This window comes from Oncorhynchus tshawytscha, linkage group LG02, assembly GCF_018296145.1.
Source record: "Oncorhynchus tshawytscha isolate Ot180627B linkage group LG02, Otsh_v2.0, whole genome shotgun sequence".
Lineage (NCBI taxonomy): Eukaryota > Metazoa > Chordata > Actinopteri > Salmoniformes > Salmonidae > Oncorhynchus > Oncorhynchus tshawytscha.
In genome coordinates this window covers 268,629-283,571 of record NC_056430.1, presented here as the reverse complement: position 1 = coordinate 283,571, position 14,943 = coordinate 268,629, and positions in this window count along the sequence as shown.

Below are 14,943 nucleotides of genomic sequence, written 5' to 3'. Positions count from 1 at the left end.
CTCCTGTCTGTCTGCTGCCTGTCTGCATGTCTTCCGCTTTATTCGCACTATTTACACTCTGTAATGTGGGAATCTGCACAATGTTATTACAATACATTATTTAGATACATTGTAACAAAAATCTGTATTTTCCCACACTCTACCCCAGCCAGGTGGAAATTGGGGCGGGACACAACAAATAAATAGCTTTGCATGTGTGGCTCCTTACCACAATCAATCAGTGTGGCAAAAATAATCTCTGCTCAGAGGGCCATATAAAAAGTAAATTGCGGAGAGTCTTCCACTTTGGAAGATGAAACATCTTCAGAATAGAACGGTCATGTCTCTGTTCATTTGGAGCTTGACAGTGACTTGGAAGAAGAAGATGGGCTTTACTATCAGCAACCAGGCCCAGGACCAGCCCATCAGCAACCAGGCCCAGGACCAGCCCCAGGACCAGCCAATCAGCAACCAGCCCCAGGACCAGCCCATCAGCAACCAGCCCCAAGACCAGCCCATCAGCAGCCAGCCCCAGGACCAGCCCATCAGCAACCAGCCCCAAGACCAGCCCATCAGCAACCAGGCCCAGGACCAGCCCCAGGACCAGCCCATCAGCAACCAGCCCCAGGACCAGCCCATCAGCAACCAGGCCCAGGACCAGCCCGTCAGCAACCAGCCCCTGGACCAGCCCATCAGCAACCAGCCCATCAGCAACCAGCCCCAGGACCAGCCCATCAGCAACCAGCCCATCAGCAACCAGCCCCAGGACCAGCCCATCAGCAGCCAGCCCCAGGACCAGCCCATCAGCAGCCAGCCCCAGGACCAGCCCCAGGCCCAGCCCATCAACAACCAGCCCCAAGACCAGCCCATCAGCAGCCAGCCCCAGGACCAGCCCATCAGCAACCAGCCCCAAGACCAGCCCATCAGCAACCAGCCCCAAGACCAGTCCATCAGTAGCCAGCTCAGTATTGCTGTGATTCCCTGACACCCATAGGTTGATGGGAGTGGTGTTATGGGTAACCTGACCTGTAGAGCACCCGTCCAGCGCTCTAACATCCATGGAAATGGAAGGGCTGAGTGGGTATCTTCAGCTCGAAAGCCAATGTGGCGCCCAAAAAGCTCTCATTGGCCCCAGAGTCAATGAGGACCCGGAGAGATTTGGACTGGTTTCCCCACAGCAGAATGACATGAAAAGAGGTGCGAGTCAGGGAAGCAGAAAAGCTCTCCATATGGCCCACCAAAGTACTCGCTCCTACCGGTGAGCCTGGTCTTTTACTGGGCAAGAGGACACAAAATGACCAACAGTCCTGCAATACACACAGCTCCTTGTGTTGATCCAGTGCTGCCGTTCCGCTGGCGACAGCCTAGCTCTGTCTAGTTGCTCGGGAACCGTTCCTCTGTCTAGTTGCTCGGGAACCAGTGCCTCGGCAGTCTTCGGTGACTCTTGAGGAATGTAGGGAAACCATGGGTGCTCTCGGCCACGGGACCGTCCGGGGACTTCCGGGATGACTCGGAGGCAAGGTGGAATCCCTGGACGTGCGAGCGAAATCAAATTCCCTCTCCATCCGTCGTTCCAGCAATCGCCCATCAATGCGGATGGTCAAAGCGATGAGGGAGTCAAGATCCGTGGGTAACTCCTGAGCAGCAAGCTCATCCTTAATTAACCTCTGAGACGCCGTGCAGGGACATGTCGAACAGTTCTTCCTGCAATCTACGATGCCAACGTGCGGTATTCCACCGCATAGTCGGCCACTCTGCGGGCGTCCTGCCGTAGCTGGATTAGCTTCCGGGCATTATCTCTCCCGGAGAACGGGGCATCAAAAACACTTTCTCACTTTCTCAACTCTACCACGAACCCCTCCAGACTCACGCACATGGCCGGCTGTTGTTCCCATATGGCGGTAGCCGAGGTGTTACGGCTTTCTTCCGTTGAAAGAGAGTCGGACCAAAATGCAGCGTGGTAAGTTAGATACATATTTAATGATGAAGAAAAAAGGAACAAAACAAAACAACAAACGTAACGTGAAAACCTAAACAGTCTGTCTTGTGCTAACACACACAGAGACATGAACAATCACCCACCAACACACACAGAGACATGAACAATCACCCACCAACACACACAGAGACATGAACAATCACCCACCAACACACACAGAGACATGAACAATCACCCACCAACACACACAGAGACATGAACAATCACCCACCAACACACACAGAGACATGAACAATCACCCACCAACACACACAGAGACATGAACAATCACCCACCAACACACAGTGAAACCCAGGCTACCTAAATATGGTTCCCAATCAGAGACAACGATAATCACCTGACTCTGATTGAGAACCTCAGGCAGCCATAGACTTTACTAGACACCCCTACTAGCCACAATCCCAATCCCTACTAAAACCCCAATACAAAAACACAACACAAAATAAACCCATGTCACACCCTGGCCTGACCAAATAAATATATAAACACAAAATACTAATGCAGGGCGTGACACCAGGTGAGAGCCATCCTAGACATCAGCGTGATGAGGTAGGTTATCTTGGAGCTATCCGAGGGGAAGGAGGAGGGATGAGGCTCGAAAATGTGGGCACACTGAGCTAAAAAATCCAGACGGGTGCTTGGCTCTCCATTACGTTGTTCCGGGGGAGGTAAATGGGGCTCCCTGGAAGGTGGAGTGGCCGGTGGGGTGGTGCTGCTAACCTCCGAGTTATTGAGGGGAGGTGGGGTTAACACCATGGAAGGCGGCCCCCCAGACGACCCGTGGAATTGCTCCAGCTGCATGTCCAACGCCCGGTCATGGCGCCCAGAAAGCGTGTTGTGCCAGGCAGCCATGGCCAAGAGGAGAGCAGAGGAAAGATAGCAGTGTGCTCGCTAGCTAGCCCAGTAGCCTGGAGCAGACTACCTCTGTTAGACTGAATCTGTCACTATGATGATCTCTCTCTGATGGATCCTGAGAAGATCTCTCTCTGCCTCCTGATGGATCATGAGTGGATCGCTCTCTGATGGATTCTGAGAGGATCTCTCTCTGCCTCCTGATGGATCCTGAGTGGATCTCTCTCTGATGGATCCTGAGAGGATCTCTCTCTGCCTCCTGATGGATCCTGAGAGGATGTCTCTCTGCCTCCTGATGGATCCTGAGAGGATCTCTCTCTGACTCCTGATGGATCCTGAGAGGATGTCTCTCTGCCTCCTGATGGATCCTGAGAGGATGTGTCTCTGCCTCCTGATGGATCTTGAGAGGATCTCTCTCTGCCTCCTGATGGATCCTGAGTGGATCTCTCTCTGATGGATCCTGAGAGGATGTCTCTCTGCCTCCTGATGGACATTGAGAGGATGTCTCTCTGCCTCCAAATGGAACCTGAAAGGATGTCTGTCTGCCTCCTGATGGAACCTGAGAGGATGTTTCTCTGCCTCCTGATGGAACCTGAGAGGATGTCTCCCTGCCTCCTGTTGGATCCTGAGAGGATGTCTCCCTGCCTCCTGTTGGATCCTGAGAGGATGTCTCCCTGCCTCCTGTTGGATCCTGAGAGGATGTCTCCCTGCCTCCTGTTGGATCCTGAGAGGATGCCTCTCTGCCTCCTGATGGATCCTGAGAGGATGTCTCTCTGCCTCCTGTTGGATCCTGAGAGGATGTCTCCCTGCCTTCTGATGGAACCTGAGAGGATCTCTCTCTGCCTCCTGATGGATCCTGAGAAGATCTCTCTCTGCCTCCTGTTGGAACCTGAGAGGATGTCTCTCCTGATGGATCCTGAGAGGATGTCTCCCTGCCTGCTGTTGGATCCTGAGAGGATCTCTCTCTGCCTCCTGATGGAACCTGAGAGGATGTCTCTCTGCCTCCTGATGGAGCCTGAGAGGATGTCTCTCTGCCTCCTGATGGAACCTGAGAGGATGTCTCTCTGCCTCCTGATGGAGCCTGAGAGGATGTCTCTCTGCCTCCTGATGGAACCTGAGAGGATCTCTCTCTGCCTCCTGATGGAACCTGAGAGGATGTCTCTCTGCCTCCTGTTGGATCCTGAGAGGATGTCTCTCTGCCTCCTGATGGAACCTGAGAGGATGTCTCTCTGCCTCCTGATGGAACCTGAGAGGATGTCTCTCTGCCTCCTGATGGAACCTGAGAGGATCTCTCTCTGCCTCCTGATGGAACCTGAGAGGATGTCTCCCTGCCTCCTGTTGGATCCTGAGAGGATCTTTCTCCTGTCTCATCCTGAGAGGATCTCTCTCTGCCTCCTGTTGGATCCTGAGAGGATCTCTCTCTGCCTCCTGTCTGATCCTGAGAGGATCTCTCTCTGCCTCCTGTCATGACGTTAGTGTTCATGTCCAAAGGATTAGCATTTCAATTGTTATAATTATCAACTGTGTGTCTTATCTCAGTCGACCCCCACTTCCCTTTTGTCCACCAAGCCGCGATGACGGTTTATCCCACTCCGCTATCATTTACTTGTAACTATCTACTGTTTGTTATGCATTTTTGTGAATTACATAGTTAATTCACAATAAATGAAAATAAATGATTTTAAGACAATTGATGTATGGATGACTCATAGTGAAGACTGGGTTCGTGCAGATAACCAACAATTTACGATGTTTGGAATGAGACTAACGTCAGATAAAGAATACGTCCTTAATCAGAAGACTAAGGGATCTGTAACGTCTGTTGGTGGAAGAAGGTGAGGACCAATGTGCAGCGTGGTACGAGTTCATATTATTTATTCGAAACTGAACAATCAAATGCAAAACAACAAAGAGAACAACCGAAACAGTTCTGTCTGGAGCAGACCCAAAAACAGAAAGCAACTACCCACCCCACACGGGTGGGAAAAGGCTACCTAGGTATGGTTCTCAATCAGAGACAACGATAGACAGCTGCCTCTGATTGAGAACCACACCCGGCCAAACACAGAAATCCAAAACATAGAAAATTAACATAGAATTCCCACCCTAGTCACACCCTGGCCTAACCAAAATAGAGAATAAAAGCCTCTCTATGGCCAGGGCGTGACAGGATCAGATATTAAAATATCTGAAAGTTATATTAGGAAAATGATAATGTTGCAATCTGAATATTTTCCTTGGTGCCCCGAACTTCCTAGTTAATTACAGTTACATGATTAATCAGTTTAATCGCGTAATAATAATTACAGAGTTATTTGATAAAATTCATCTTCAGTTTAATGATGCCAAAGAAACGACACCCCTGAAGGATCCTGAGAGGATCTCTCTCTGCCTCCTGTTGGATCCTGAGAGGATCTCTCTCTGCCTCCTGAAGGATCCAGAGAGGATCTCTCTCTGCCTCCTGAAGGATCCCGAGAGGATCTCTCTCTGCCTCCTGAAGGATCCCGAGAGGATCTCTCTCTGCCTCCTGAAGGATCCCGAGAGGATCTCTCTCTGCCTCCTGAAGGATCCCGAGAGGATCTCTCTCTGCCTCCTGAAGGATTCTGAGAGGATCTCTCTCTGCTTGTGTCACCCACCACACCACTGCTCTGCATGTCATGTCTATATCCCTTCATAGCACAGAGATATTGCAGACTGGTAGAGCGTTAATAAGTACCATGAAGTATTTGGCATTTGAGATGTGTGCGTTCTAGTGACTGAGAGTCATGCAATAGTGCAAACAAGGTTTCCTGTAACGTGACTTTTCCATGTACCAGATCATTTTGTGATTTTTCTTTTTGTTTTGATAAATTGTCATCTGATCTACAGACATTGATTACACAGTGATATTGATCACACTATTCTAGCTATAGCAAGAGAAGTACCATAGATCACAGCGTGAGGAGAGCCAATACAAGCAGGACGGAGTGAGGACACAATGCTGTGATGACAGAGAACATTCTGGAAGGAGATTGCACCCATAGGCTAACACAACACCACTAGGAAGGAATCACTGATACGTTCATCATTATAATAACTAAGCCGTGGCCATGGAGTTCACATACATATTTATCAGCTCATTTAAATAATCTACCCCCCCTCCTGCACTAACCTGTTATGTTAAATAATCTACCTCCGGCACTAACCTGTTACAGTACATAACATACCTCCTGTACTAACCTGTTACAGTACATAACATACCTCCTGCACTAACCTGTTACAGTACATAACATACCTCCTGTACTAACCTGTTACAGTACATAACATATCTCCTGTACTAACCTGTTACAGTACATAACATATCTCCTGTACTAACCTGTTACAGTACATAACATACCTCCTGTACTAACCTGTTACAGTACATACTCTACCTCCTGTACTAACCTGTTACAGTACATAATCTACCTCCTGTACTAACCTGTTACAGTACATAACATACCTCCGGCACTAACCAGTTACAGTACATAACATACCTCCGGCACTAACCTGTTACAGTACATAACATACCTCCTGCACTAACCTGTTACAGTACATAACATACCTCCTGTACTAACCTGTTACAGTACATAACATACCTCCTGCACTAACCTGTTACAGTACATAACATACCTCCTGTACTAACCTGTTACAGTACATAACATATCTCCTGTACTAACCTGTTACAGTACATAATCTACCTCCTGTACTAACCTGTTACAGTACATAATCTACCTCCTGTACTAACCTGTTATAGTACATAACATACCTCCGGCACTAACCTGTTACAGTACATAACATACCTCCGGCACTAACCTGTTACAGTACATAACATATCTCCTGCACTAACCTGTTACAGTACATAACATACCTCCTGTACTAACCTGTTACAGTACATAACATACCTCCTGCACTAACCTGTTACAGGACATAATCTACCTCCTGTACTAACCTGTTACAGTATATTATCTACCTCCTGTACTAACCTGTTACAGTACATAATCTACCTCCTGTACTAACCTGTTACAGTACATAACATACCTCTGGCACTAACCTGTTACAGTACATAACATACCTCCTGCACTAACCTGTTAGAGTACATAACATAGCTCCTGTACTAACCTGTTAGAGTACATAACATAGCTCCTGTACTAACCTGTTACAATACATAACATAGCCTCTGTACTAACCTGTTACAGTACATAACATACCTCCTGTACTAACCTGTTACAGTACATAACATACCTCCTGTACTAACCTGTTACAGTACATAACATAGCTCCTGTACTAACCTGTTAGACTACATAACATAGCTCGTAGCACTCACTTCCGTCATCATGAAGTGCTTTGAGAGACTAGTCAAGGACCATATCACCTCCACCCTACCTGACACCCTAGACCCACTCCAATTTGCTTACCACCCAAATAGGTCCACAGACGTTGCAATCTCAACCACACTGCACACTGCCCTAACCCATCTGGACAAGAGGAATACCTATGTGAGAATGCTGTTCATCGACTACAGCTCGGCATTTAACACCATGGTGCCCTCCAAGCTCGTCATCAAGCTCGAGACCCTGGGTCTCGACCCCGCCCTGGGCAACTGGGTACTGGACTTCCTGACGGGCCGCCCCCAGGTGGTGAAGGTAGGCAACAACATCTCCACCCCGCTGATCCTCAACACTGGGGCCCCACAAGGGTGCGTTCTGAGCCAACTCCTGTACTCCCTGTTCACCCACGACTGCGTGGCCATGCACGCCTCCAACTCAATCATCAAGTTTGCAGACGACACAACAGTGGTAGGCTTGATTACCAACAATAACGAGACGGCCTACAGGGAGGAGGTGAGGGCCCTCGGAGTGTGGTGTCAGGAAAATAACCTCACACTCAACGTCAACAAAACTAAGGAGATGATTGTGGACTTCAGGAAACAGCAGAGGGAACACCCCCCTATCCACATCGATGGAACAGTAGTGGAGAGGGTAGTAAGTTTTAAGTTCCTCGGCGTACACATCACAGACAAACTGAATTGGTCCACCCACACAGACAGCATCGTGAAGAAGGCGCAGCAACGCCTCTTCAACCTCAGGAGGCTGAGGAAATTCGGCTTGTCACTAAAAGCACTCACAAACTTCTACAGATGCACAATCGAGAGCATCCTGGCGGGCTGTATCACCGCCTGGTACGGCAACTGCTCCGCCCTCAACCGTAAGGCTCTCCAGAGGGTAGTGAGGTCTGCACAACGCATCACCGGGGGCAAACTACCTGCCCTCCAGGACACCTACACCACCCGATGTTACAGGAAGGCCATAAAGATCATCAAGGACATCAACCACCCGAGCCACTGCCTGTTCACCCCGCTATCATCCAGAAGGCGAGGTCAGTACAGGTGCATCAAAGCTGGGACCGAGAGACTGAAAAACAGCTTCTATCTCAAGGCCATCAGACTGTTAAACAGCCACCAGTAACATTGAGTGGCTGCTGCCAACACACTGACACTGACACTGACTCAACTCCAGCCACTTTAATAATGGGAATTGATGGGAAATGATGTAAATATATCACTAGCCACTTTAAACAATGCTACCTTATATAATGTTTACATACCCTACATTATTCATCTCATATGCATACGTATATACTGTACTCTATATCATCGACTGCATCCTTATGTTATACATGTATCACTAGCCACTAGTCATCTCATATGTACAGTGCCTTGCGAAAGTATTCGGCCCCCTTGAACTTTGCGACCTTTTGCCACATTTCAGGCTTCAAACATAAAGATATAAAACTGTATTTTTTTGTGAAGAATCAACAACAAGTGGGACACAATCATGAAGTGGAACGACATTTATTGGATATTTCAAACTTTTTTAACAAATGAAAAACTGAAAAATTGGGCGTGCAAAATTATTCAGCCCCCTTAAGTTAATACTTTGTAGCGCCAACTTTTGCTGCGATTACAGCTGTAAGTCGCTTGGGGTATGTCTCTATCAGTTTTGCACATCGAGAGACTGAACATTTTTCCCATTCCTCCTAGCAAAACAGCTTGAGCTCAGTGAGGTTGGATGGAGAGCATTTGTGAACAGCAGTTTTCAGTTGTTTCTACAGATTCTCGATTGGATTCAGGTCTGGACTTTGACTTGGCCATTCTAACACCTGATTATGTTTATTTTTGAACCATTCCATTGTAGATTTTTCTTTATGTTTTGGATCATTGTCTTGTTGGAAGACAAATCTCCGTCCCAGTCTCAGGTCTTTTGCAGACTCCATCAGGTTTTCTTCCAGAATGGTCCTGTATTTGGCTCCATCCATCTTCCCATCAATTTGAACCATCTTCCCTGTCCCTGCTGAAGAAAAGCAGGCCCAAACCTTGATGCTGCCACCACCATGTTTGACAGTGGGGATGGTGTGTTCAGGGTGATGAGCTGTGTTGCTTTTACGCCAAACATAACGTTTTGCATTGTTGCCAAAAAGTTCAATTTTGGTTTCATCTGACCAGAGCACCTTCTTCCACATGTTTGGTGTGTCTCCCAGGTGGCTTGTGGCAAACGTTAAACAACGCTTTTTATGGATATCTTTAAGAAATGGCTTTCTTCTTGCCACATAAAGGCCAGATTTGTGCAATATACGACTGATTGTTGTCCTATGGACAGAGTCTCCCACCTCAGCTGTAGATCTCTGCAGTTCATCCAGAGTGATCATGGGCCTCTTGGCTGCATCTCTGATCAGTCTTCTCCTTGTATGAGCTGAAAGTTTAGAGGGACGGCCAGGTCTTGGTAGATTTGCAGTGGTCTGATACTCCTTCCATTTCAATATTATCGCTTGCACAGTGCTCCTTGGGATGTTTAAAGCTTGGGAAATCTTTTTGTATCCAAATCCGGCTTTAAACTTCTTCACAACAGTATCTCGGACCTGCCTGGTGTGTTCCTTGTTCTTCATGATGCTCTCTGCGCTTTTAACGGACCTCTGAGACTATCACAGTGCAGGTGCATTTATACGGAGACTTGATTACACACAGGTGGATTGTATTTATCATCATTAGTCATTTAGGTCAACATTGGATCATTCAGAGATCCTCACTGAACTTCTGGAGAGAGTTTGCTGCACTGAAAGTAAAGGGGCTGAATAATTTTGCACTCCCAATTTTTCAGTTTTTGTTTTGTTAAAATTTTTTGAAATATCCAATAAATGTCATTCCACTTCCTGATTGTGTCCCACTTGTTGTTGATTCTTCATAAAAAAATACAGTTTTATATCTTTATGTTTGAAGCCTGAAATGTGGCAAAAGGTTGCAAAGTTCAAGGGGGCCGAATACTTTCGCAAGGCACTGTATATACTGTACTCGATATCAGCTACTGTATCTTGCCTATGCTGCTCTGTACCATCACTCATTCATATATCCTTATGTACATATTCTTTATCCCCTTACACTGTGTATAAGACAGTAGTTTTGGAATTGTTAGTTAGATTACTTGTTGGTTATTACTGCATTGTCGGAACTAGAAGCACAAGCATTTCGCTACACTCGCATTAACATCTGCTAACCATGTGTATGTGACAAGTAAAATTTGATTTGATTTGATTTTGACTTGATTTGATTTGAACAGGGAGAACAGGGAGAACATGGAGAACACAGAACAGGGAGAACATGGAGAACAGAGAGAACACAGAGAACAGGGAGAACAGGGAGAACAGAGAGAACAGGGAGAACAGGGAGAACAGGGAGAACAGGGAGAACAGAGAGAACAGGGAGAACAGGGAGAACAGAGAGAACACAGAGAACAGGGAGAACAGGGAGAACAGGGAGAACAGAGAGAACACAGAGAACAGGGAGAACAGGGAGAACAGAGAGAACAGGGAGAACATGGAGAACACAGAGAACAGGGAGAACAGGGAGAACAGAGAGAACACAGAGAACAGGGAGAACAGGGAGAACAGAGAGAACGACATGGCTGCCAATGTGATGCAACCAGGGCCGACGCGGATGGCGGTTACTCATGTACAGGACATAAAGACGTCTTTTGAACTGTTCAAAAGAAGAACCCTACGCTCGCCACTTGGGATATTCTTCAACATCTTGGACATCTCGGCGTACAACATGTTTGTCATCTGGATGGAGTTGAACCCAGATTGGAACAGAGGGAAGCTCCAGAGGAGACGGCTCTTTCTCGAGGAGCTGGTCAAGGCATTGGTAAGACCTCACATCCAGAGGAGATGGCTCTTTCTCGAGGAGCTGGTCAAGGCATTGGTAAGACCTCACATCCAGAGGAGATGGCTCTTTCTCGAGGAGCTGGTCAAGGCATTGGTAAGACCTCACATCCAGAGGAGATGGCTCTTTCTCGGGGAGCTGGTCAAGGCATTGGTAAGACCTCACATCCAGAGGAGATGGCTCTTTCTCGAGGAGCTGGTCAAGGCATTGGTAAGACCTCACATCCAGAGGAGACGGCTCTTTCTCGAGGAGCTGGTCAAGGCATTGGTAAGACCTCACATCCAGAGGAGATGGCTCTTTCTCGAGGAGCTGGTCAAGGCATTGGTAAGACCTCACATCCAGAGGAGACGGCTCTTTCTCGAGGAGCTGGTCAAGGCATTGGTAAGACCTCACATCCAGAGGAGATGGCTCTTTCTCGAGGAGCTGGTCAAGGCATTGGTAAGACCTCACATCCAGAGGAGACGGCTCTTTCTCGAGGAGCTGGTCAAGGCATTGGTAAGACCTCACATCCAGAGGAGATGGCTCTTTCTCGAGGAGCTGGTCAAGGCATTGGTAAGACCTCACATCCAGAGGAGACGGCTCTTTCTCAAGGAGCTGGTCAAGGCATTGGTAAGACCTCACATCCAGAGGAGATGGCTCTTTCTCGAGGAGCTGGTCAAGGTATTGGTAAGACCTCAAATCCAGAGGAGGCAACATATCCCAAGGACCCCTGCTTCTGCAGCCATCGTGAGGATGATTCAGGAGGAGGATGCTGGTGCCCCATCCTCCCCATCCGCCCCGACCCACAGAACCAACAACTCCAATACAGGAAGTGTGAGTGATGTTGTTGCATGTGTGTGTGTCTGACTCTCCTACCTTGGCCTGATGAACGCACAGACACATTGCCTAATGTAATTATATATGTGAGTGAGTGAGATGTTAATAAAATTCCTGAAGTGTTTTCATCATTCTAGATTGCAGCCGGTAGTAACAAGAAGAAACGTTGCAATGTGTGTGGACCCAAGAAGGACAGGAAGACACGGTACACATGCATCACGTGCTAGAAATACATTTGCAACACACACACACACACACAGTAAAACTCTGTCCCTCATGTGGTGTGCAGACCGGCCTTAATTTGTGTTCAATGGGGCTCATTTGTCATTTCCATAATATACTGTATGTAAATGTTGTCCTTCCAATTGGTTCAGTTCAAAGCAATAAACATCAATGGTGATAAACCTTGTTTCATTTATATTTGTTCAAGATTAACATAATTTATTCCACCCATGTCTTGATTATCATAGATTTTTGTTTACAGAAATCACATTTTATATCTTTAAAAAAAAAAATAGCACTGTTATTGATGAATGTGATCTAGCAGGCAAATTGGAAATTATAGAAAAAAAGGTATGGTGTCTCTTTTGCTTGTAATTGATATAAGTCAACATCTAAGTATGAAGTATTTTTTTTACGTAAATTGTTATGGCTGTATAGTTTAAAAAGCCAATAATGTTGTGGGTCCATCAGACCCGTGAACATTGGGTGAATAACAACAACATTGAACACAGGGATTAAATAATCAGACATGAAAACAAGTCTTTACAGTGTCCATGTTAAATGTAGCGATCCTTTAAAATGAATTAAGAATTATTAAAAGGAAAGGTACTACAATGTGAACACCCAATCACACCACTATAAATCAGAAGTATAATCTGTATTAAAGGATTCACATTGTAGAAGACATTTGTCCTGTAAAACAGTGTTTTTATTCTGCAACGGATGTACTATACTGTCCTCGAGTCTCAGAGTCATGTTATAATCATTTTACTGATATATATATATATATATAATCAATCTCTGTAATACAATATATAATACAATTTTTAATTAGATACATTTACTAAAATCATCTACAAAATGGCTTCCAACACTCTACTCAGCAAACTGGATGCAGTCTATCACAGTGCCATCCGTTTTGTCACTAAAGCACCTTATACCACCCACCACTGCGACCTGTATGCTCTAGTCGGCTGGCCCTCGCTACATATTCGTCGCCAGACCCACTGGCTCCAGGTCATCTACAAGTCCATGCTAGGTAAAGCTCCGCCTTATCTCAGTTCACTGGTCACGATGGCAACACCCATCCGTAGCACGCGCTCCAGCAGGTGTATCTCACTGATCATCCCTAAAGCCAACACCTCATTTGGCCGCCTTTCGTTCCAGTACTCTGCTGCCTGTGACTGGAACGAATTGCAAAAATCGCTGAAGTTGGAGACTTTTATCTCCCTCACCAACTTCAAACATCAGCTATCTGAGCAGCTAACCGATCGCTGCAGCTGTACATAGTCTATTGGTAAATAGCCCACCCATTTTCACCTACCTCATCCCCATACTGTTTTTATTTATTTACTTTTCTGCTCTTTTGCACACCAATATCTCTACCTGTACATGACCATCTGATCATTTATCACTCCAGTGTTAATCTGCAAAATTGTCATTATTCGCCTACCTCCTCATGCCTTTTGCACACATTGTATATAGACTCCCCCCTTTGTTTTCTACTGTGTTATTGACTTGTTAATGGTTTACTCCATGTGTAACTCTGTGTTGTCTGTTCACACTGCTAAGCTTTATCTTGGCCAGGTAGCAGTTGCAAATGAGAACTTGTTCTCAACTAGCCTACCTGGTTAAATAAAGGTGAAATAAAAAAAATAAAAAAAACAGTTCATCTAAAAACAAAAAGATAATATCCCCCCCAAATATAGACATGATGAAAAGCAGACGTTATAATCTATAGTTCTTTATTTACTTCTGCAGATAACATATATGGCAATCATGCTTTTTCATATAACACCATCTAAAGACATTTATTATATATTTTATTTTTTACATAGAATATTTTACATTAGGCCCATGAAACTGGTAGAAATATACAAAACAAGATTCTTTTGACTAGACGAGTGTATATATTATTTAATTATTATACTACTATCATTATTGCAATTGTATTATTTTACATATCAGAAATATACTGTATGTGCTTTAGTTTCTGAGAGAATCATATTATTGCAGAAAACAGATTTTTTTTCTTCAACATGTAGACATATCAGATCAGATCGTACGGACAATTCACAGAGGCCACAGTTACACGTATAACACAGAGTTTTACAACATCATTTTAAGACAGAAAACTGCAGTATGGTAACTTTATACAAAATGAATGGAACCCTTATTCATTGCACATTTTAGTTATATAATCTTTGCAGAGACCAAAATGACTCATTGAAATCAGATCCTTGTCATTTGTAGCTGCCATGGAAACAAACTAGTTGATATCTTATAGAAATACATATTTGATCATTTTGTGGAATTAATATATAATCAAACTAAATATATTTATACATATACTGTATATATATTAATCTATTTCTCTATATATTGCCAAACAACTTGATAATTCATATGTTTCGTCTTTCAATTTTTAAAAAAAGAGAAAAAAGGTATATTTTCAGTAATAATATTGGCCTGTTGTTGGTTTCTGGTCAGGATAGGTTGTAGTCCATCTATAAGGTTTCTCTCTCAGATCATGACATTGGAAACCTGTACAGTCATAACAACAGACTATGGCTATTAACAGAGCCATATATTTAAACAGTTCTACACATTCATTTAGATGGCATTGTTTAAATATTACCTGTGTAATGTTAAAGGAGTGTTAACATGGCTGTTATGGAATGTTGTAGTGTCATGTTAATGGGGTTCTAACATGGCTGCTATTGAATGTTGTAGTGTCATGTTAATGGGGTTCTAACATGGCTGTTATGGAATGTTGTAGTGTCATGTTAATGGGGTTCTAACATGGCTGTTATAGAATGTTGTAGTGTCATGTTAATGGGGTTCT